Source organism: Paroedura picta, chromosome 8 (assembly GCF_049243985.1).
Source record: "Paroedura picta isolate Pp20150507F chromosome 8, Ppicta_v3.0, whole genome shotgun sequence".
Lineage (NCBI taxonomy): Eukaryota > Metazoa > Chordata > Lepidosauria > Squamata > Gekkonidae > Paroedura > Paroedura picta.
Window position 1 is genome coordinate 1802245 of NC_135376.1, and position 24740 is coordinate 1826984.

The 24740-nt window shown below is 53.0% G+C and overlaps 1 protein-coding gene across 4 annotated transcripts in view; it reads right to left on the reverse strand.

Annotated features, from left to right (window-relative positions):
• The window catches only part of LPP (LIM domain containing preferred translocation partner in lipoma), a 216394-nt gene that overhangs the window by 127018 nt on the left and 64636 nt on the right, over nt 1–24740 (reverse strand). For all 4 annotated transcript variants that reach the window (XM_077348017.1, XM_077348016.1, XM_077348018.1 and 1 more), the window contains one exon: nt 19590–19699. The gene's annotated coding sequence lies outside the window, so the exon portion shown is untranslated. The remainder of the gene's footprint in view (nt 1–19589; nt 19700–24740) is intronic.

Genomic DNA, 24740 nt, shown 5'->3' on the forward strand with positions numbered 1-24740 from the left:
TTGACTGCCAGCCAAAGGGAGACCAAAAGGCTACAAAGGAAGCAGCAGATTTCAAAAGAGAGCCTTAAATCGAGGGTAGTTTGTGAAGCTAACAGTTCAGCACCACCCGGGTTTCAAAGGACCACAAGCTTTTGAAGGGCCTCTGCAAAGATTCTTGGTGGCTACTAAGCCGCCACAAATGGAGCGTTTTAGTCTTCGGGGTGGGGGGGGGAGGAAAATTGTACCCAACGCCCAAATCACCTCTCTTAATAGGAATAGAAAAAGGAAGATGCCAACCTGCTCTGCCAGCAAAAGAATTTGCCTTGCCAAATCGCATGTTGCGTTGTTGTAGGAAGTTTATTTTAAAAGAAATATTTTTCTCTCTCTTCTTTTGCCATCTGCTACGGCTTTCGGAGTGGAAAAGGCAGTTGTAAGTCACGAAACTCCCCCTCCTCCTCCTCCCCAGCTCCAAAGATGGGGCTCAGCTCTGGGTGGCAGGGCAGCCAGGAAGCCAAGGATCACCTCCCGGAAGGACGAGCATCGCAGACACGGAATCCCGCACTTCCGACCCGCCATCAATGTACTCTGCAGCCTGACTCCACTTAGCGATACGGCTAAATCCACTTCCAAACAGTCGCTGAGGTGCGCTGAAAGCAGATTGAAAGTGCACTATTTGGCGTGGGTGAAAATGCAGGTTCACACAAGAGGTTCAATTCACAGGCAGAATCGGTTCCCGGCTGGGACGGGGGTCCCCAAGAAGGCACCCACCAAGTGTAGGGGAGCCTCTTGCCCAGCCAGGTCTCTCATTGTCCAGTGATGATCTGATTGTCTGCACAGTTTTCAGAATGTTGCTGTGGCAACTGTAGTCCTCCCCCCCCCCCCCAAAAAAAAGAGATTTTCACTAATAACCTCCAAAGAGCCCTGCTGGGTCAGACCAGGGAGGGTCCCTCCAGCCCAGCCTCCCCTCTCACACAGGGGACAATTCCGCAGGGCCTGCAAAAGGGAGCTCTTCTGCCAGGAATTTGGTTGAGGGTCAGCAAAACTACCATCTTCTACTGGACCCCTGAGCCTCCCTCCCAGGAATTTCAAATGGCCCGAACCGACCAATTATGGGTCTATCAGTATGCTGCAGTTATGAATTTACTATTCTATTGCTGTTTATGGTTACCGACTTTCTCTGTATTGTTCCTGTCTCTCTATGTTTCAAGTTAACTGCCCAGAGCCTAAGTAGAGGGCATTATAATGAATGCATGAATGAAAAAAAAATCACAGAATCCTAGAGTTGGAAGGGGCCATACAGGCCATCTAGTCCAACCCCCTGCTCAACGCAGGATCAGCCCAAAGAATGAATGAATGCATGAACGAATGATATAATTACTTTCCTTCTTCTCCCTACAACAGACACCCTAATAAGTAGGTAGGGCTAAGAGCTCACAGGGTGTCTGTTGTGGGGAGAGGAAAGGGAAGGCGATTGGAAGCTGCTTTGAGCCTCCTTCAGGTAGAGAAAAGCGGCATATAAGAACCAACTCTTCTTCTTCTTCAGCAATCTCAGGGCTCTCCCAGCCTCACCCACCTCACAGGGTGTCTGTTGTGGGGAGAGGAATGGGAAGCTGCTTTGAGCCTCCTTTGGGTAGAGAAATGGGCAGATAAGAACCAACCCTTCTTCTTCAAATTACAAGCCGCCGCTCTTAACCATGACTCCAAGCTGGCCATAAGCTTGATGAGCTGATCCCAAATTATCACGTTGCTAAAAGCTGCGAAGCATCCAAACCTCCAAGAAAAAGGTACTCAAACTCTGGGCACATTTCTCCGGGCCCCACCTGCACCAGGAGGTCCAATCCACGCAGAGGAGGTGGAGCAACAGAGCCCGTTCTCCTGCGTGGACCATGATTCCCACGGAGAGATGCTGCTCCTGTAGAGCCGGCCTGCCTGTATTCCATCAGAGCTGAGAATTGCACTCTGATTGGGCTCAAAGGGGAGGGAGACGGCCTGCAAATGAATTCGGGAAGCAATTTTCAGCCTGGATTGTTCTCTGGCCACAGGGGGCCCTGACCTGCTGGTCTCCTTCCCCTCCGTGGGGGCCACTTCCGTCCAAGCGAAGCGATTCAGAGGCTGTGCTGGGGGGAAAGCGGCTGCCTACGATGGGCAGACGAACAGGCTCTGAACATCAACAACAACACCCCTCCAAGGCAGGCTCAGCCTTAACCTTTGCCATCTGCTTGACATCCAGCCGGCAGCAGTGCAGAGGTGGGGTGATGGCCAGGACCCTCAAGTCCCAGCTGTGGCCCCGAAGGGCTTCCAAGGCAAGAGCCCACCAGAGATGCTTTCCTGCTGTCTGCCTCTGCAACGAGCGAACTTCCTTCATGATCTCCCACTGAATTACGGACCGGGGCCCAGCCTGCCTGAGGGTACAGAGCCAGTGCGGCGTGGTGATTGGGAGCAGCAGTCTCTGATCTGGAGAACCGAGTTGGATCCCCCCCACTCCTCCTCCCCAAGCAGCCAGCTGGGGGACCTCGGCTTGGCAGATTAGAAGCTGCCCCTCCAAACCTGACCCCACACCGGGGTTTCAAGGCTAGCGACGTTCAGGGAGGGTTTCCCACCCCCTGCGTAGCAACCCTGGACTTCCTTGGTGGTCTTCCATCCAAATATTAACTAGGGCTGATTCTGGAAATCAGGATAGCCTGGCTAGCGGGAGGGAGGGAGGGAGGGAGGGAGGAAGGAAGGAAGGGAGGAAGGAAGGAAAAGGGGTAAAGAAAGAGGAAGGAAGGAAGGAAGGGAGGAAGGGAGGAAGGAAGGAAGGAAGGAAGGAAGGAAGGAAGGAAGGAAGGAAGGAAGGAAGGAAGGAAGGAAGGAAGGAAGGAAGGAAGGAAGGCAATCTAGCACCTGGAGGAGAAGCGCCAAGAGACACAATTTGATGCAACAGTCATATGATTAACAAACTGTCATATCAAACTTTTCTTGGCGATGCAGGAACATGCCGACACTCCATATTTTTAAAACTGACATTTTGATTCATTACTGTAAATAGCAACTCATGTTCAATATTGTGACAAAGAACAGAGCGGATTTTTTCCCTCCCTCCCCCTGCTCGGTTAACATTTAGGGTTTACCAGATTTTGTTCCTTTTTATATATGTTTTCCTTCGGTGAGGGAAGGCGGCTGGGGAAGGCCTCCTCGAGACCCGAACTTCTTCATTTGGAGAGCAGCCGAGGAGGAGGTGCTCCAGAGGACCCTGGACGGCAGGGTGCTCGTGACACACACCGGCATCCTCCCGGGCCAGAAACGAGCCAGCCACCGTTCATTTTTAAAAGAGAGCGGAAAATGGCTGGAGACAAGTATCCCTGTTTCTCAAAGACCTGCACATTGCTTTTCCCCCGTGACCAACTGAAACGGTTTCAGCAGGTTTTGGAAACGGCCCGAAAACCTTGCAACACCCAGAAGATCTAGTAAGGAGATGGTGGACCCTAAGCATTAAGGTTCAATGGGTGGGATGGGCCAGGCAGCCTGATCGCCAGAACTCAGGTGCTAAGCAGGGTCCACCCTGGTTACTACTTGGATGGAGACCTCTAACCCAGCCCAGGTAGGTAATTCAGAACCTCTGTTTATCTCTGCTCTGACCCGGCTAGACCAGTATCGTTACAGTGGCCTTCCTCAACTTTTTTCCCATTGAGAAACCCCCGAGACCTGCGTCTGGCTGTAAGAACCGGGGTGATCAGACAGACTACGGCTGAGAAGCAGAGCTATGTCCACGCCCCCCCTGTGCCCCTCCCCTTCTCACCCCCTCCAGGCCCATCACTGGCCATTTGGGGAGTAGGGGGGGCGTTGACATGACCGTACGTGGTCATAGCACCTGATAAATGTTTAAGAAATGTAAAAAATACATTACAAATGAACTCCCAGCCATTCCAGAAACCCTTCCAGGGCGTCAAGAAAGCCCAGGGGTTCACGAAACTTGAGGAACCTGGCTGAGGAAGTCTGTTGTTAGATTTTATTATTATTATTATTATCTTGGAAGCTAAGCAGGGTGGGCCTTGGTCAGTGCTTGGAGGGGATTCCTCCGAGGAATTCCAGGGCTGCAACGCAGAGCGGAACGTGGCAGAAATCCACCCCCCGTGGGGCTGCCAGAAGCCAGCTGTGCCTTGACGGCCCGGTCTCTGCCACGGCCTCCAGCCCTGGGGAGGCATGCAGCTACCTCCCAGGGCCCCAGTATGGGATGTCAACCTGAGAGTCAGCCCGGCGTCCCAGTTAAACAGCAGCGGCCTCTATCCTGCAGAACCAGGTTTGATTCCCTGCTCCTCCTCCCCGTGCAGACTGCTGGGTGACTTTGGGCTAGTCACAGTGCCCTTAGAGCTGCTCTCACAGAACAGTTCTCTCAGCCATACCGACCTCACAGGGTGTCTGCTGCAGGGAAAGGAGGGGAAAGGTGCCTATAAACTGCCTTAAGACTCCTTCGGGCAGGGAAAAGTGGGGTATAAACACCAAGCTCTACCTTCTTCTTCTTCTTTCTTCTTCTTTATTCTGCGGTTATTTTTACATCGTGTACCCTCGACATTTCTCCCCAAAGAGGCTTACAGCATTCGCCTCTCCTCCATCTTCTACTCACAACCACCCTGTGAGGTGGGTCAGGCAGCGAATGGGAGACTGGCCCGAAGTCACCGAGCCAGCTTCCAGGGCAGAGTGGGGTTCAAAGCTCAATCTCCCTGATCCGGAGTCTGGCACAACTCCCTCTCTTTTATCAATGTTATTGTTCAGACTCTCACGAGTCTTGGAATTCCTTTCTTGGTGGGAGCCCCTGGGGTCTGCCCACGTAGCACGTAGACACTACCAGAGCCCAAGAAAATGGAAGACGGAAAACCAAACAGAAAGAAAAGCTCAGAGTGGAATCCCAAAATGCTGGTTATCGTTTAGATACTGTTGGCTCCCAGTCTAGTCTTCCAGCACCTCCGAGAATTACGATGGTGGAACACGGGGGGGGGGGGAGGGTCATGACACAGAGGCAGGCCATGGCAACCCGCCCCCCCAAATGTCCATTGCCCAGCTGCTGGACAATCCTCGCATCTTTGGGCTCTTGGGGATAAATACATTTTGCACCTTTCATGCTGGAACAAGTAACCCTTTAGGGGAAGGGTAGTCAAACTGTGTCTCTCCAGGTGTCCATGGACTACAATTCTCAGGAGCCCCTGCCAGCATTTGCTCCAGGGGCTCATGGGAATTGTAGTCCAGGGCCGCAGTTTGACTACCCCTGCGGGGCCAGAATGATGCGGGCCTGTGAGAAAGGGCGGGCTATTGAGAGAAAGGCGTGATTTGCACCTGGGACTGCCAGATGTTTCTCTCCGTCTGCACGGCCTGCTCTGCTGCCCCAGCTCCACCCGTTCCGTCCAGCTCAGCACTAGCCTCTGGCTACCTGCTGGTGTCACTCGAAGTCCTGGGCTCCTCTGAGCTTCCGAGGGGGGACTGTGGCTCAGTGGCTCAATATCTGCTTGGCAGGCAGAAGGTCCCCAGTTCAATCCCCGGCATCTCCCGCTAAAAGGACCGGGCATGAGGCGATGGGAAAGACCTCCGCCTGACACCTGGGACGGCTGCTGCTCATCTGAGTAGTAGACAATACTGATTTAGGGAGGGGTTGTGGCTCCCTGGCAGAGACTCTGCTTGGCAGGCAGAAGGTCCCCGGTTCAATCCCCAGGGACATCTCCTGGGGACCAGCCAGGAGGGGATGGGGAAGACCTTGGCCTGAGATCTTGGCCCGAGAGGTTCAGTACGAGGGAGCTTCATGGGTGTTCATGTGAGCGTCCCTCCCTCTGGAGCATGCCACTAGTACACCACCAAAGCCATGCTGCTGCAAGGACTTCCCCAACGCATTGCACATTTAAGGTGCCACTTGAATATGCGGCCGTTTCTACGGAAGCTACGGGGAGTCCCCCCCCCCTCCGCCCGCCTGACACCTCGTGAAGTCTTGCAGGAGCGGCGGAGTCGCCGTGGTGGTCTAGCCAGACATCCTAAGCAGACTGGCAAATGCTCTAATTTGTCCATTCCCAATATGTTTTCCTGAAAAGGCCCATATGCTTCCCCGTGGCTCCCCATATGCTTTCAGGGAAGGAAAACAAAAATACTGTGTTAGTCACGAGCCACTGAGCAAGACGAATTTGGGGGAAAGGGGGAGAAGAGGAGGAGGAGGAGGAGAGAGAGAGAGAGAGCCAGGGGAGGATTCTAACAGAGCTGTTGAAGTCTGCTGCATTTGGAAGGATTTCCTCGCCAAAAAGAAGGAGGGGAAAAAACTTCTCACAAGCAAGAGGCCAGATTACAGTGGATCTATGAAAGGTGATCGTTCCCAGGTCGGACTCTGGGACCCCCCGGAACTCCCTCCCCTTTCCCAAATGCACCAGCCCCAAGCCCCACACCCTCAAATCTCCAGGCCTTTCTCAACCCGGAGATGTCACCCTCAGGGCCTCTCTGGCATCGGATGTGGAAGTCCCGCCTCGGCAGGGAAGGAAGAGACTCCCAAAGGACGGCGGAAATGCTGCGGCCAGGCCAGAAGAATCCCAACAGCCCCCCCTCCCCCACCCCACCGAAGGCAACCCGAAAAGCAGAGCACCCTCCCCGATTGTTAGAAAGGAAGCCAACAGCCCCAGCCATGGCAGTCGGAGCTGGCTGCCGCCTTCCGCACTCGGTCCCCAAGCTGCCCGCGAGAGAGCAAAATTAGCAAGAGCAGCAGAGCTATTAAACTTCTGTCTCCCGGCAACTAGAAAGCGTAGGCCTTGAACCAAATTCTGACGCACTCGGATTAATCCCCTGCCTGCCTGCCTCTCCAGCAAGCTCTTTATTAATGTCCACAACTGTTTGTGGTAAACAGGATGCGGTGTGTGTGTGTGCGTGTGAATATCCCCTGCTCTTTGTGGTTTGCAGGCTGGGGGGAGGGAGGCTGTGCACTTGGGGGGCAGGAGGGCCTTGGGCCAAGTCAGTCGGGGGACACGGCAGAAAAGGACAACGGCACCCCCCAATCCAGGGCAGCCCGAAGGCACCACGGAAGCTCCTCTGCACTGAAACAAGCAAGAAACATGCAGAGAGGAGGACTGGCGGAGCAGAATTTCCTAGCGGATCGTGTCCCCCGGGAGTGTCCAGAAGCCAGGTCATCCTCCGACTTCTGCCTGAAAAGAACTCTTTGCCCCATGAGGCTACAGCCTGCAGCCGGAGCTACGAGAGCAGCAGAAAAGTGCGCAGACAACGGAAAGTCAAGGGTTGGATCCCATCCAAGGCCCATGTGCAGAGTGCTCTTTCCATAAGCCCCACAGGGGCACTTCCAGATGGCCCCGGTCTGCCTCCGACTGGATGGGCCACTGGCCTGATCCAGCAGGGCTTCTCGGGGGCTCTTCTCTCTGGGGCAGGGAGGCTGTTGTGCCACAAGGAAAAGGAAAGGGGAAAGGGAAAAGGAAAGGGAAAGGGAAAAGGAAAGGGAAAGGGAAAGGGAAAAGGAAAGGGAAAAGGAAAGGGAAATGGAAAAGGAAAAGGAAAGGGAAAAGGAAAGGGAAAAGGAAAAGGAAAAGGAAAGGGAAAAGGAAAGGGAAAGGGAAAAGGAAAGGGAAAAGGAAAGGGAAATGGAAAAGGAAAAGGAAAGGGAAAAGGAAAGGGAAAAGGAAAAGGAAAAGGAAAGGGAAAGGGAAAGGGAAAGGGAAAGGGAAAGGGAAAGGGAAAAGGAAAAGGAAAAGGGAAAAGAAAAGGGAAAAGGAAAGGGAAAAGGGAAAAGGGAAAGGGAAAGGGAAAGGGAAAGGGAAAGGGAAAGGGAAAGGGAAAAGGAAAGGGAAAAGGCTGGCCTATCTAGAAGGCTCTGATCTCTCTCTCTGTCCCGGGCGAATGTTCACTGCCTCCAGAAACGCCACGGGAAAGGGAGAAGGATCCCAATCCGTGGCACTCCCCTGACGCCAGCGGGCCTTCTCCATGCGCCAAAGTCAATGCTCAATTGCAAAGGGGGGGGGGAGAGAGGGAGAGAGAGACATGCTCCAGCAAATGTGCGATTGAACCCCTCGTTACGTTTCTAAATATACTCCGGTTGCCAAGACAACCGCGGGGAGACTGACGGGTCTGGCGCACGTCCCCTGTAGCCGCTTAATTGTCAGCCGTTTGAGACTGACTCAGAGGAGAGGGCTGCTGGAGATGTCCCGTCGCCATGGCTACCGCGGCTTCGGCCACAGGTGTTTTGCGAGCGGCCGGGGGAGTAGTGGCCAGAGGGACCGCCCCACACGGGCTCCGGGAGGCGGGAGAAACAGGCCCCGGCTAGCAGCAGCCACCTGGCCTCCGCCTCCGTTACGCGCACCTCGCACCCAGTGCAAGGCCAGAGAGTTGGCAGCAGGTATAGGCTGCAAGCTGGGTTGCCAAGCTCCAGGTGGGGCCTGGAAATCTCCACGGCTGTAGTGGATCTCCAGATTACAGCGATCCATCCTGCTAGGGCTCCTTTGGAGGGTGGACTCCATATGGCAGGGGTGTCCAAAGGGTGGCTCTCCAGATGTCCAGGGACTACAATTCCCATGAGCCCCTGCCAGCATGCACATACTCATCCACTGTCACCTGCCACCCCCTTAAGCCTTCACAGAATCAGCCTCTCCGTCAGATGGCTCTCCAGCCTCTGCTTAAAAATCTCCAAAGATGGAGAACCCACCACCTCCCGAGGAAGCCCGTTCCACTGAGAAACCGCCCTGACTGTCAGGAACTTCTTCCGGATGTTGAGATAGAATTTCCTTTGCATTAATTTCATCCCATTGGATCTGGTCTGTCCCTCCGGGACAAAAGAGATCAACTCTGCTCCCTTCTCCATATGACACCCTTTTAAATACTTGAAGATGGTTCTCAGATCCCTTCTCAGTCGTCTCCTCTCTAGGCTAAACAGACCAAGCTCCCCCAACCTCTTATGTCTTGGTCTCCAAACCCCTCACCATCTTTGTTGCCCTCCTCTGGACACGCTCCAGTTTGTCAACATCCTTCTTCAACTGGGGTGCCCAAAACTCAACACAGGACTCCAAGTGAGGCCGAACCAGAGCAGAGTAAAGCGGTACCATCCCCTCCCGTGATCTGGACACGATACTCCATTTGATACAGCCCCAAATCCCATTTGCCTTTTAAGCCACTGAGTCACACTGCTGACTCATGTTCAATGTATGGTCTACTAAGACTCCTAGATCCTTTTCTCACATGCTACTGCCAAGACAAGTCTCCCCCATCTTACATTGGTGTATTTGGCTTTTCCTGCCTAAATGCAGAACTTTACATTTGTCCCTATTGAATTTCACTTTATTTTATTTTATGTGGTCGCCGACGCCTGTTACCCAAGGTGGCACCACTGGACTCAAACTGGCAGCTCAAGCAGATCTTCTGTGCCTTCCCTGAACAGAGAAATTAATTACCCAGGCTTCCAGACTGTCTTTTCTTTGGCATGCTACCTTTCCAGGTCTTTTTTTTTTTAAGTTCCATGAACTGCCACCCGCTGCCTGAAGCTTTTAAAACCAGCGACGAGTTTAACGTCTTGGGGAGGAATACGTCCTGGCCAGAGTTAGTCACTATTTCTGCTCAAATTCCTTCTGGCAAGCCACATCAGGTGCATGGGAAGCACTGCCCAGTTGAGCAGGGGGTTGGACTAGATGGCCTGTATGGCCCCTTCCAATTCTATGATTCTATGATTCTATCCTGCATTGAGCAGGGGGTTGGACTAGATGGCCTGTATGGCCCCTTCCAACTCTAGGATTCTATGATTCTATCCTGCATTGAGCAGGGGGTTGGACTAGATGGCCTGTATGGCCACTTCCAACTCTATGATTCTATGATTCTATCCTGCATTGAGCAGGGGGTTGGACTAGATGGCCTGTATGGCCCCTTCCAACTCTATGATTCTATGATTCTATCCCAGGCCACTGGTGGAGGCAGAGATCTGTTAGGTCAGGGGTAGTCAACCTGTGGTCCTCCAGATGTTCATGGACTACAATTCCCATGAGCCCCTGCCAGCGTTCGCTGGCAGGGGCTCATGGGAATTGTAGTCCATGAACATCTGGAGGACCACAGGTTGACTACCCCTGTGTTAGGTCAAACGCAGCCCCAGAGAGTATGGATGCCGTGGGTCAGGAGGACGAGGGAAGGGACGGTGCCTGCCAGTCACCACCAGCTGCTCCTGGAGGCTGGCTATTACATTTGCTGTGTCTTTTTAGAGCGGTTCACAACAGCAGCATGATGGCTTCGTCAGAGCCGGAAACAACATAAAGCGAAGCCTGCAGGCACGAAGGCCAGCCCGGTCTCCTTGCCATGAGGAAGCACAAGGGACCAGGGACCCCGGACTACCCGGCCCTGCTTTCGATTCTCCGCCCCACAGGCGGCCAGCTGGGCGACCCTGAGTCAGTCCCAGTTCTCTCAGGGCTCTCTCAGCGCCACCAACCTTCCAGGGTGTTTGTTGAGGGGAGAGGAAGGGAAGGGGACTGGAAGCCGCTTGGAGGAACCGTCCTTCCTTTTAGGTCCTCTGTAGCGATTGCTATATGCTGGCCCGTTCCTTGAATGCAAATTCATCGGGACTGAAACCGAAATGTCTTTTGCTTCCTTTTTAACCTCATCCCTGAATGTATTTCTTGAAGCCGCCGCCTTCTCTCTGCCCCCTCCCCGCCCCCTCCTGCCTTTCTGTTCTTCCGTTCTTTCTTTGGGGTAATTACGCGGACTTCTTTCGTTCTTCCCCTATTTAAGTGCCTTCCGTTTACTTTCTCGCTGTTATTAATTGCTCTTTCTCGCTGTTATTAATTGCTGCTCCTACGTCAGAGTCCTCATAGGTGACATTCGAGCTCTTTGCAGCTCAGTTCTGGCTCTGCCTTCGAGCCGGGCTGCGTGTTCCTCAGGCACCCTCCTGACGCTTTCGGTCTCCCGTTTTCATTGGTCTTGTGTGCCTGCTTGCTTGCTTCCCGCCCTTCTCCCCAGTTGCTGTTTCTCCACCTACGGATCAATCTATCAACCGATAGAACAGATATAGATATCCCCCCCCCTCCCGAAATCACTGGTCAGGAGGCGCATGCACAGCCAGGTTTGCCCCAGGAAAATGCTGCTGCTGGGGAATGGACAAGCAGCAGTTTTCCAGGTTTATAATCCCATCAAAACCTTGGTAATCCATTCCCCCAGGGGTAGTCAAACTGCGGCCCTCCAGATGTCCGTGGACTACAATTCCCAGGAGCCCCTGCCAGCGTTCGCTGGCAGAGGCTCCTGGGAATTGTAGTCCACGGACATCTGGAGGGCCGCAGTTTGACTACCCCTGCATTCCCCCAGCAATCTTCACTTTGCCACAATCTTTGCCCGAACAACTCTCTGCGATCCTTTTTGCCCGCTGCCCACTTTCCCCTCCCTACTGGTATTCATTTCTTAGATCCCTCCCCGTGCATGTTTAGAAATGCAGAGAGAAAACTCTGCATAAGCCTTCTCTGCCCCACGCCCTGTTATTCCCTACAGCTTCCCCCTCTGAGATACGGAAATGCCTTAGAAAAATATGCTTTGATTGGCCCTGGCTTTTTGCTCTTGGCAAGACCTTTGCTTGGGGGCCCCCGAAGGTTTTGAGCCTGTGGGCACCTTTGGAATTTTGGGAGAGGGTCGCGTGTGCCAAACTCAAAATGGCTGCCATTGGACGTGGAGCTAAACCCAAAATGGCTGCCACCAGAGGTGGAGCTAAACCCAAAATGGCTGCCGAAAGATTTTGAGCCAAACCTAAAATGGATGCTTCAGGACGTGGAGCCAAACTGAATAACTCTCTCAGCAGACGGATCGCAGAGGCTCTCAGAAGCTAAGCAGGATCAGTCCTGGTTTGTACCTGGGTGAGAGGCCATCAAAGGAGTCCAGGATCACAATGGCATATCACCTCTCCCAGTACGTTTCCTGGAAAGTGTTGTGCTTGGCTAATTCCAACATGCTGGTGAACCCTGGCCCCAAACAAAGGGCCTTTTCAGGCATGGCCCCCTTGCCTGGTGGGATGAGCTGCCTGCTGAGATCCAGGCCCTGACGGAACTGTACAACGGCACTCTTCCGCCAGGCCAAGATGGACAAATACGGACTGAGTCCCCACACCTCTCCTTGCCCCCCCCCCCAATCTTTTTCATTTATATTTCTTCTTAAGGGAGCATATATTGGAGGGCAGGAGGGGTGCCGCTGGTGGGAAGGGGGGGGGGTTGTACCGGATTTTACCGTTTCAATGTGTTTATTGGACTTTTAATATTATTTTAGCATTTATTATTTATTTATTGGTATTATGTAAACCGCTCCGAGCCCACTTGTGGAGAGGGGGTGGCATAAAAGCCTTATAAATAACAAAATAAATAAATAAGTCAATAAATAATAAACATTTTAAAATAGCAAGGGATGATTAATTCTTCTCTTTCTTTTAAGACCCTGACACCCTCTCCAAAACCGAACTGCTTCGTTCCCTAAAATAGAAAGAGGTAACCCCTTTTGTCACATTAAGATACGAGGACCCACCTCCGGGGCATTTTCATTGCACGGGCTCAGTCCTGGAATCTGGAAAGACCACCTCTGACCATGCGCAGAGTAAGCAGAACCAGCCCCCACGTGTCTGAGCTCAGGGCAACCATGTTCATGGGCAAGGAAGAGACAGACCATCTACCCTGGGGGCAAAATGAGTCCACTTGGTGCCATGGTTAAGAGCAGTGGCTTCGAGTCTAGCAAGCCAGATATGATTCCCCGCTCCTCCACATGCAGCCAGCTGGGTGACCTTGAGCCAGTCACAATCCTGTTAAGCCCTGTTTTCACAGAGCAGTTCTCTCAGAGCTCTCTCAGCTGCACCAAACTGACAGGGTGTCTGTTGCTGGGAGAGGAAGGGAAGGAGGTTGTTAGCTGCCTGGAGACTCCCTTCAAGTAGGGGAAAACGGGGTATAAAAACCAACTCTTCTTCTTACAGCCCTCTCCTACAGCTCTGGTCTTGAATCTGAACTCAGGATCCATTTGGAGAAAAAGCTAACCCTGTAAAGGGCTGCTGTCGGCTTCCCTGTTTTGCTCCTTCCACTCGCCGACTGGGGAAAGGGGTGCTCTGGCCTCCTTTGCGGGAGCCGGGATTAACCCGGGCCTGCCCAATAAAGCCGGAGGTGGAACGGAGAAAAAAGAAGGCACCAGGAGGCACCAGCCCCCCCCCCCTTCTCAAGGCCGCCGTCTTCAGCCTCTCCAGAACTTCTCAGGGCCGAACTCTGCGGCTGTTATGAGCTGGCCTTTGATGACTAAGAAACAAGCAAACAGCCACCCAAAAGCCCCCGAGAGGCAATTTGTACTCCTTTTCACTGGCAGACAGACTCGAAACACCGCTCTGCGTATTTATATTTAGTCCCCGTCTCTCCTGTCTGCGGAACGACTTTCTGAATCATATTCATCAAAACCGAGCAGGGTTTTTCTTTTTTGGCAAACTTTCTCAAATCGCAGGTCAGCTGGGTTAATTACAGCTCCAAAAGTGTTTTAGGGTAGGCTTCGGCGGAGTGGGGGTGGCGGCTGTCCCCCCTCGTACTTTGGCACCTGTTGAATAGGCACCATTCTCTTAAGCTAGGCCTGCAAAACACAACCCCCCCTCCCCAAGGGACTGCAGCCCCCCAAGGAAGGATCTCATGCAACATATTTGGTGCTCTTCCCTGCTTCCCCAGGGGACCAGCTGAAGCCTTCCCAAACCTCACCCCCCCACACACACACCCCCGTGTAACAGAAGACTCTCTGTACTGCAATCCCTCTTCTGCGGGGTCGCCAACGGGGTCAACATAGTGCCCAGTGACACCAAGTGTGATTTAGAGCAGGGAAGGTCAACCTGTGGTCCTCCAGATGTTCATGGACTACAAATCCCATGAGCCCCTGCCAGCGTTCGCTGGCAGGGGCTCATGGGAATTGTAGTCCATGAACATCTGGAGGACCCCAGGTTGACTACCCCTAGTTTAGAGAGTGAGCAGGGCCAGGTGGGCCTTCCCGTTACGGCTTCTGAACAGCCTGAAGGGAACCCCTCTCCCCTGTCGCTTCTCCTCTCCCTAGAGCCAAAGAAGCATCAATCCCCCCCCCCTCCAGGCTCACTGCAATTTGGCAACCACACCCCCTACTCAGACTGAAGCACCTTTTTGGAGGAAAGGTGCTGGGAGTGCAAAAGCCTTGTGCAGGCAAGGAGAAAGAGAAGACACAGCTATGGCCATGGTAATCTAGTTCTGTTGAGGGCCCAGCACTATCCAGGAGGCAGAGAAGCCGAATTCCCGAGGAACCCAGGCCTGTTCAGGTGGGGGGTGGCTGGGAGGTGACCATGGGATCAAAGAGATGAGAGACCCCCTCCCATGTTGCTTCTCCTCTCCCTAGATCCAAAGGGACATCTGGACTGCAGTTAACGTATATATTGTAGTTCTCAAGTTAATTCCCATCTAAACTGTCTCCAGAAAAGTTCTCTTTCTCCCATCCCACACCGGGCACATGAGACTCGTTTTGGATAGATCGAAAAGTTCTCGAATCAGAGTTGATTTTGAGCCAAATCACAGTTCCCCTTAAATGACCTGCCTGAAGCAGGCTTGGCTGAATTGTAACTCAGGTATGATTTGGCCGTGGAGAGATCATAAACGGACCATTTCCCCCCCCCGTTTTCCCTTTTCTGTCTATTCTGTGCTCCGGGAGGGGCTCTCCTCAAAAGACCCTCCAAGTTTCAAAAAGATTGGACCAGGGGGTCCAGTTCAACAGGCCCCTTCCAAACTCCACTGCTTCCAATGGTGAGGGAAGAAAGATAAGAACAGAGAATCATTTTTCTCTCACCATTGGAAACAATGAAGATTAGAAGGAGGACTGGAGAATTGGACCCACTGGCCCAATTTTTAAAAGACTTTGGGGTCCTTTTGCGGTGAGGCTTCCACTGCGATGCTGCAAATTTGGTCCCTCTACCTCAAACCCCCGAACCCCCCAGAGCACGGAATCTACAGAACAGGAAAAATTCCCTTTGACTTTAATGGCACCAAATTGATTCGGATTCGGCTGAATCCGAGCCAGGGAAGGGTTCTCTCAGAGCTCTCTCAGCCCCACCAACCTCTCAGGGGGTCTGTCGTGGGGAGAGGGAGAGGGAGAGAAAGGTGTTTGTAGGCTGCTTCGGGTGGTGAAAAGCGGGGTATAAAAACAGCTCTTCTTCTGAGCAAGTGGTGAACTTGTGTCTCCATCTAAGAACTTTTAATGCCCTGCTCCCACCTCCTTTCTTGGGCTTGACAGCCTGGAAATGCCACTCACTCTCTCGGTGACCGGCAACTGGGGACGAGGGAGGAAGCAGTCCAGTCAGCAGGTTTGTGACATTTCTGGGTCGGGGCTGAGGAACTCACTCAATTCTGCCTTATGATTGGGGACCCTTGGAGACACACGGCAGTTCCAGCAGAATGGCTCCTTCTGCCCCAGGAAGCCACCCCGGGGCCCCCTTCCTGCCACAACATCCCTCTCCAGCCCAGGAGAAGCAAATCTCCTGTCCTCCGAGGACAACAAAAAGCCTGGACAATCTTCACAACTGACTGCACTGTGGCAGGGAAGCACAACTCGGAGGGCTCACGGCAGCCTCCGATGGAGAGGACACGTCGGCCACTGGGGAAGCCCTGGCCACGTGCATAGCAGCCCCGTCCAGCCAAGAACATGTGCACCTAATGTTCGGTGACCTTTTCTGCAGGCCTCTAGGCTCTTGGGCTGCCTCCGTCATCAAGCACAAGAAGCACCTGAGGTGGGAAAAGACTGTTTCCAAAAGCACTTTCCTAAAGGCCACACGCAGGCAATCTCCCTCCCTCCCTCCCTCCCTCCCTCCCTCCCTCCCTCCCTCCCTCCCTCCCTCCCTCTCGGGGGCCTGTTAGCAGCTCTCTCAAGGTGGAAAAAGAAAAGAACCTGCATGCCTGAGGATACCGATGAAGCACCACAAAGAAGCCAGTGTGGCAAAGTGGTCAGGAAGAAGAGTTGGTTCTTAGGTGCCGCTTTTCTCTACCCGAAGGAGTCTCAGAACAGCTTACAATCACCTTCCCTTTCCTCTCCCCACAACAGACACCCTGTGAGGGAGGGGAGGCTGAGGGAGCCCTGAGATTACTGAAGAAGAAGAAGAATAGTTGGTTCTTAGAATCCGCTTTTATCTCCCTGGAGGTGTCTTAAAGCGGCTTCCAGTCGCCTTCCATTTCCTCTCCCCACAACAGACACCCTGTGAGGGAGGGGAGGCTGAGGGAACCCTGAGATTACTGAAGAAGAAGAGTTGGTTCTTAGGTGCCGCTTTTCTCTACCCGAAGGAGTCTCAGAACAGCTTACAATCACCTTCCCTTTCCTCTCCCCACAACAGACACCCTGTGAGGGAGGGGAGGCTGGGAGAGCCCTGAGATTACTGAAGAAGAGTCTTATAGGCCACTTTTCTCTACCCGAAGGAGTCTCCAAGCGGCTTCAAATTCAACTTCAGATTTGCAAGTTGGCCGTTGCCCTTGCAGAGAGCGAAGTCCAGTTGAAAAGGGCACTAAAGGAGACTTGAAAGTGCATTATTTAGCGTGCACAAAGCGTGCAGCGGCAGGGCCGGGGGGGGGGGGGGCTGCTATTCGCTTTTACTTTCTGTGGCTGCTGAGATCACTTTGTCTTCTTCTCTTTCGTGATGTGAAAGTGGGGTGGTTTCCGCACATCCAGTTTCTGTCCCCGCCGAGCCGAAACTTACAGCCGAGCCCCCCACTTTCTCATCGGTCCGTCGTGGCTCTCTCAAAGTGAAAACAGAGGCCTTGGGAGGGGGGGGCTCTTTTGTTTTCGTGATGGGGAGGCAGGAGGGGCTCAGGGACTGGTGCCCTGCCGTGCTGGGTGCTGCGCATGGGAGGGGAGGCGCCATTGGGGCGCAAAAGCCAATCGCTCCACACAGGGGCCCCCAACACGGTGCCTGGGGGCCAAGGCTTTTCCCACTGCCCAACGGGGGGGGGGGTCACTCAGTGGGAGGGGCCAGGTAATTTCACAGCAGCCACAAACTTGGTTTCTTTCTCGCTCTGACTGTTCTTCCCCAAGTATATTATTAAATATGAATAAGTAAGTAAACAAACAAACAAGCAAGTTTATTTGTAATATTGTCTCCGCTGGCCCCTCTGGAGGTGGCTCTCTCCGCCTCTCCTGGGGGCCATTTGCGGGCCCCCTCCCGAAGGGGCCATTCCGCGGCTGTGCCCACCCCGCTGTGCCAGAATCCCAGAGTCTCCCCTGGGGGAGACCTCGGAAGGGAACCTCTCCTCCCCCACCCCGCAACCCCCAGACCATAAATGTAGCCAATTATCAATAGGTGTAATTGAAGCCCATATTTCAGGTCATTACAAGATTTCGAATATGGGAGGGGTCTGCATTTTAAACAAGCAAGGGGAGTTGGGTGGACATGGGGCCTCAGGTGCCCCACGAATGGGAGGAATGCCAGCTCCAAGGCCTTAATGGGACAAAGAAGGGGGTGTGCTTGGACGGCAAACATTTTGCTCTTCTTCTCCCCACAAGGATAGATTCAAATGGGCCGCCGTGCTGGTCTGAAGGAGCACAATAAAATCAGAGCCCAGTAGCACCTTTAAGACCAACAAAGAGTGCAAGCACTCGAAAGCTCCCGCCCTGAATAAATCTTTGTTGGTCTTAAAGGTGCTACTGGACTCTGATTTTACTGTTCTCCCCACAACAGACATTCTGTGAAGAAGGAGGGGCTGAGAGAGCTCTGAAAGAACTGCTCTGCCAGAGCAGCTCTAAGAGAACTGAGACTGGCCCCAGGTCCCTCCGCTGGCTGCCTGTGGAGGAGGAGTGGGGAACCCAACCTGGTTCTCCAGATCAGAGGCTGCTGCTCTTAACCACAATACCACGCTGGCTCCATAACCAAGCTCCACTGAGCCACGCCCCTCCCAAACCTGGCTTCTAATGGGTCTGTAAATTGGCTCGCACTCCCTCTGTCTTTGGAAAAGTGTACAAGAGGCACCATATGTTCTGCACCGACTTGGTCGTGACCCACAAGCCTGTAAACCATGTGGCTGGGCCTGTCTTACAGCTGCAACATTTGGGAGATTTTGCAGGTCTAATCAGTTCCAGCTGTGGCTCAGCTGGTTTCAAAGAGCCACACACTAAGTTGTGAAAACACGCAATAACCCTGACACCCCAAAGACAGCACACAGTGACGGTGGATGGGGAGCGGACTAGAAAGCCGCACCCAAAGAACGGCTGTCAAAGGTATTTCATCAGAGTGGAGGAAATAGAATCACAGAATCACAGAGTTGGAAGGGGCCTCCAGGGTCATCTAGTCCAACCCCCTGCACTATGCAGGACACTCACTACTACCTGCCCACCCACAGTGACCCCAGTTTCATGCCCAAGTGATTCCCTGGCCTGGAGGGAATTCACCCACCTTCCCACAGAGGGGACCAGCAATTCCCTGGGTCTGCAAGGAAGGGCCACAAGAGACCAGCACTGGCAGCAGAGGTGAGCAGCGGGTCGGGATGGGGTCTGGTGCTTTTCAACATTTTTACCAGTGATCTGGACGAGGAGGGGCTGGAGGGACTCCTCATTAAGTCTGCAGGTGACACCAAATTGGGAGGAGTGACCCAGAAGACAGAGAGAGAGTTCAACAGGCCCTGAAGACCCTGGCCAGTGAGAACAAGATGCAATTGAATAAGGAAAAGTGCAGAGTTCTACCTCTGGGTTGCAAAAATGAAAATCACGCCCACTGGATGGGGGATACGCTTCTAGGTAACACTGTGTGTGAACATGATCTTGGGGTACTTGTGGACTGTAAGCTAAACATGAGCAGGCAGTGTGATGTGGGGGTCAAGAAGCCCCCCCACCCCCACCCCCATATCGGCCAGATATCAGGAAATAAGTGAGCGTAGTTTGGCAGTGGAATGGGCTGCCTAAGGTGGTGGGGAGCTCCCCTCACTGGGAGGGGGGGGGTTTGCTGGCAATTCCGGATAGGCTTAAAAACGAGCTTACCCAGGATGCATTCCCAGTGTCCCATTTCACACCCAGCCTGGGTTTACTGTCCCCTACAAGCAACACTGGATGTGGCTGGATGGAGTGACTGAAGCAGTAGGTGCAAACTTAAATGGACTCCGGGGAATGGTAGAGGACAGGAAGGCCTGGAGGATCATTGTCCATGGGGTCGCGATGGGTCGGACACGACTTCGCACATAACAACAACAACACAAGCAACACGCCAGTGCTGACGGTTTGCACCACCTTGCTGAGGTGGCAGCCAGTCCTGGCCTGCTTTCCTGTAGGGGCCACAAGCCCCCTCCTGAAGCCGATGCCTCACCTGGAAATGCAGGAAAATCCTCTTGGCTCTCAGCTTCTCCCACCACAGAGCTGGAGGCCGGTTTGCTAAAAGGCTATGCAAATCAAGCCAATCCCAAAACCTGCAGGGAGAGGGAGTTAATCCCTGGGCCCCGTCACCCAATTCTTCCCCCATGGGGGCTCTCCCTGTGGAAGGCCCAAGGGTCAACCTGCCCATCCCTAGGTCAAAGGTCACTAAAATCTCTTAGCATTTTTTTTGGGGGGGGATTAGTTTCTGCCCTTGGACTTCGAAAGGCCCCTTGGCTCCCACAGAAACACAGGCAGGCACACCCCCCCCCTCCAGCTCTTCCCCCGGTTAAGCACACACCTACCTGTTCTGATCCTTCCTTTCTTTTTTCTCCCGCTTTAAAAGCCACAAAATGACATTTAGCTGGCAGAGGAGCGGCAAAGCAAAGGTCTCGGAGAGGCGGCACTCAATCGTCTAAAAAAAGAAGGGGAGGGAGACATTCGGGAGAAATCATAAGCAAGATGAAAAACAAAGTCTGCATGGAAACCCAAACCCCACACGCAAAAAGGTTACGGGCAGAAAAAAAGGGCCTCTTGCCAGTCGCCATCTGTGCAGCGGAAAGTTTTACGGGAAGCAACAAGACGGGAGTCCAGACACACCTGGGAGACCAGCCCCATGTTCACGGGAGGAGCTGTCAATAGTCACAACTCCGACAAAGGTCATGTTGGCTCTCCAAAACGTCTGCTCCCCAAATCCTGACACAGGGACCCTCTGAGGAGCTCTCTGGACCCAGGCTGGAGAGCTGCGCCTTCCTGAAGGGCTTCTGAGACCTCTGCAGCAGACGGAAGGCCGAGGCTGACCTTCACGCCCACCGCTGACCGTGCAGCACCCAGTTCTAAATTGGAACGGGGGGGGGGGTCTGTAGGCTGTGACTCAATTGCAGCAAGTAGAGAAGAGACCCCCAAAGAGAAACACCTATGTTCCTGGGAAAGGGGTTTATCAGATCACATGCCAAAAATATGTTGACATTATGATGCAGCTGCCCAAAAGACAAATGCAAGTTCAGGCTGCGTTAGATCAGGGGTAGTCAACCTGTGGTCCTGTGCTGGCAGGGGCTCATGGGAATTGTAGTCCAAGAGCATCTGGAGGACCACAGGTTGACTACCCATGCATTAGATGATCCAACTGGTATTCTGCACCCCTCTTTTTCCTACCGGAAGGAGTCTCAAAGCGGCCTACAATCGCTTTCTCTTCCCAGCTTCAATCCCCGGCATCTCCAGTCAAGGATTCAGTAGAGATGAGGTGAAAGATCTCCCTTTGCCAGAGACCACAGAGAGCAGCTGCCAGTCTGAGGAGGCACGCATGACAGACCAGTAGTCTGATTCAGTGTAAGGACTGCAAGGCGAACAAACCGGGCAGTCCGAGAGGAGATCAGCCCTGACTGCTCCTTAGAAGGCCAGATCCTGAAGATGGAACTCAAATACTTTGGCCACCTCATGAGAAGGAAGGACTCCCTGGAGAAGAGCCTGATGCTGGGAGCGATCGAGGGCAAAAGAAGAAGGGGACGACAGAGAATGAGGCGGCTGGATGGAGTCACTGAAGCAGTCAGTGCAAACTTAAATGAACTCCGGGGAATGGTAGAGGACAGGAAGGCCTGGAGGATCATTGTCCATGGGGTCGCAATGGGTCGGACACGATTTCTCAACTAACAACAAATAACAAAGGCAGTTTCATAGGTTTGAAGAGGGGCTGTGGCTCAGAGGGAAAGCCTCTGTTTGGCAGGCAGGAGGTCCCCTGTTCAATCCCCAGCGGCATCTCCAGCTAAAGGGACCAGCCAGGAGGGGATGGGGAAGCCTGAGGACCTAGATAGCTGCTGCCGGTCTTAGCAGACCGTACGGACCATGAAGCACCAAAGGTCTGTCCGGGAGAAGGCAGCCTCACGTATTCGTGGGCATAGCCTGGCCACGGAACCACCCAAACTGAACGGCCTCTCCCGCCACTTTGCACTTCTGCTTGCCCCTCTTATCCACTCCGGAGCCAGCCTACTTCCTGGCTCTCACACTGGCCTTCCCTTGACTCATGGACTTCAACGCCAGCCGTGCTAATTTTGCACGGGCCGTGAATCTGCCCCCAGGGTCTCCTCCTTTCCGAGGACCGCTGTGCCGACTAAACGGCCACACTTCCCTGTCTCTGACCCCCCTCCCCGCCCAAGAAAACAGGGACCTCCGATTCAAAGCGCCCCTTTGAGGAGCAACAATAGCCCCAGGATCAAGTTATTCCAAAGCTGAGCTCCAATTAAGGCACAACAATGGAAGCCCGGGGGGGGGGGGGGGGATCAAGAGCATCCTTGATTTGTGCGGCTCTGAGCTCCGCATTACACGTCGGTGACCTAATATTAAAGAGAAGCAAGCGGCTGGATGTTTCAAGCAGGACAGAAATAGGCCAGAGTCATAAATTGGCTGCTGACTCATCGGAGCATCTGCTCTCTGACGACGACTCGGCTTCCTTTTTCTCTTTCTCTCTTCTCCGACGAGATCACGGTGTCTCTAAGAGCCATTTAGACAGGGCAGGGCAGAAGCCAAGAAGAGGGGTGAAGGAAGAAGGCCGAGGGGGTCACGACGGCGGGACAAGTTTTATGCCCCCCGTAAAAATAAAATACGGTTGGCGATCTCCTCTCAGCTGCTGGGCAGCTTCCTCCCGACCTCTCTCCTATTCACATAGATTAAGACATTTCTGGGCAGTTTCGGGAGGGTCACCACGTTGGCCTGAAGCCGCAGAACAGAGCTTGAGTTTGGGCTGAGACCAAGTAAATTTCATAGAATCCTAGAGTGGGAAGGGCCCATACAGGCCATCTAGTCCAACCCCCTGCTCAACGCAGGATCAGCCCTAAGCATCCTAAAGCATCCAAGAAAAGCGTGTATCCAACCTTTGCTTGAAGACTGCCAGTGAGGGGGAGCTCACCACCTCCTTAGGCAGCCTATTCCACTGCTGAACTACTCTGACTGTGAAAATTTTTCCCCTGATATCTAGCCTATATCGTTGTACTTGAAGTTTAAACCCATTACTGCGTGTCCTCTCCTCTTCAGCCAGCAGAAACAGCATCCTGCCCTCCTCCAAGTGACAACCTTTCAGATACTTAAAGAGGGCTATCATGTCCCCTCTCAACCTCCTTTTCTCCAGGCTGAACATTCCCAAGTCCCTCAACCTATCTTCATTCAAGCTATGAGCTTTCGTGTGCAAGCACGCTTCCTCAGATACATTCCTAATGATACAGGTAACATCATAAAATCATCCTTTCATTCAGAGCAAAATGGGTGGCCAGGGGCACCTTTAAGACCAACCAAGTTTTATTGGGGTCGCGATGAGTCGGACACGACTTCGCACACAACAACAACAACAAAGTTTATTTCGAGGTGTACGCTTTCGTGTGCAGGCACACTGTGCATCCGAAGAAGGGTGCGTGTATATGAAAGTTATACCCAGAATAAAATGTGTTGGTCCTAAAGGGGCCACTGTCAAGCGCTGACAAAACTCACAACAAAACTTGGACTCCAAGTTTGTTCTAATGTTCCTAGAGGCAAATCCGGTAGGATTTGTTATTGTTATGTAGATTTATTACCCACCTCTCCCAGAACAGGCTCGTGGCATCCATAATTGTCCATAATAAAGCCCCCATAAAACCCCATTAAAACACATGAGGGCATAAAAACCATACAGCACAAGAGCAAAATTCCCTGCATCAGGTAGGAGTCATGATGATGCTGAGTTCTTATACTCTGTAAATCTTGTTGGTATCTAAGATCCGAATGCTGTTCCTCTAATGCAGACCAACACGGCTGCCCTTCAGAACTGAAATCTGGTTGCTGAATCTCAAGAAAGGATAGGACACAGCTGGGAAAAGTACAGAAGGGGGCAAGAAGAAAATGCGCATTTATCACTGGCAGCATAGGAGCGCACTGTCTCCGAACATGGACACTCTCATGAATGGCAATATTTTCTCTTCCATCCATCTGGCTAAGTCTTCCAAAAATCAGCCTTTGTGACATCCTGTGGCACCAAATTGCACAAGTGATGTGGCCGTTACACAAATAAACATATCGGTGCAAAGAAGCACTGTTCTCTGTCTACCGTCTCCATTATGTGCACAGTTTTGTGAGCTTCATGCCCTCCCTCAGTCATCTGCTCATCCATCGGAAAAGCCCCGAGAATTCCTGTGCCTTTCCTCACAAGACAAGAGCTGCTACTTCTGGGTCGTTTTTGTTGCCCTTTATGGTACCTTTAAGAGCCTTTTGCGGCGCAGAGTGGTAAGGCAGCAGATATGCTGTTTGAAGCTCTGCCCATGAGGCTGGGAGTTCGATCCCAGCAGCCGGCTCAAGGTCGACTCAGCCTTCCATCCTTCCGAGGTCGGTAAAATGAGGACCCAGCTTGCTTGCTGGGGGGTAAACGGTAATGACTGGGGAAGGCCCTGGCAAACCACTGAGTCTGCCATGAAAACGCTGGAGGGCGTCACCCCAAGGGTCAGACATGACCCGCTGCTTGCACTGGGGATACCTTTACCTTTATGGTACCTTTTCCAAAACAATGATACTTTGAACACATGAAGCTGCCTTAGACTGAATCAGGCCCTTTGTCATCAAAATCAGAACTGTCTACCCATAAGAATGTAAGCCCTGCTGGACCAGGCCAGGGATGGTCCCTCCAGTCCAGCATCCCATCCCAAATGGGGGCCAACCAGTTCCTCTGCAGGGCATGGAGATTGAGGCCTTCATAAGAACATCAGAAGAGCCCTGCTGGGTCAGACCAGGGAGAATACATACAGTCCAGCCTCCCATCTCCCACAGGGGCCAACCAGCTCCTCTGCAGGTCCAGCAGCAAGGCAGGGCCCTTCCCTTGGTGTTGTTTTTTTTCGCACTAGAGGCTGAGTGTCTCTGAACTTGGGTGTTCCCCTCAGTCCCCAAGGCTACTTGCCAGCGACCTCTCTTCCCTGAATCTACCTAACCCCCTTTTACGGCTGTTTATTCCTGTCGCTATCACTGTATCCTCTTGCAGGACATCCTACATTTGAAACCCCCTCTGTGTAAAGCTGTCTTCCCTTTTGTCTGTCCTGAACCTCCTGCCCATCCGCTTCATTGCACGTCCTTGAGTTTGAGTCGTTTGGGAGAGGGCAGAAACAGCTCCCTTTGTCAACTCTCTCTACCCCCCTCCCTTGCATAATTTTATCAACCTCTGGAGTTTGGTTCTTTCTTCTTCCCTGACCACCAATATTTTGGGAAAGGAAGGAAAATACTCAGACTGGTAGCTGCTCCCCAGGGTCTTGGGCAGAGGTCTCTGCCATCACCTGATGCCTGGTCCTTCAATTTGAACCTTGGAGCTCCTGCATGCCAAGCAGAGGCTCTGTCACTCCTGTCCGACCCACAGAGGACAATTTTGGAGTATGACTCTCCTTACAACCCAGCTTCCAAAGTGCAGGAGGGACAGCACCCAGCGTGCCTTGGCTAGGGCATCCCCCCCACCC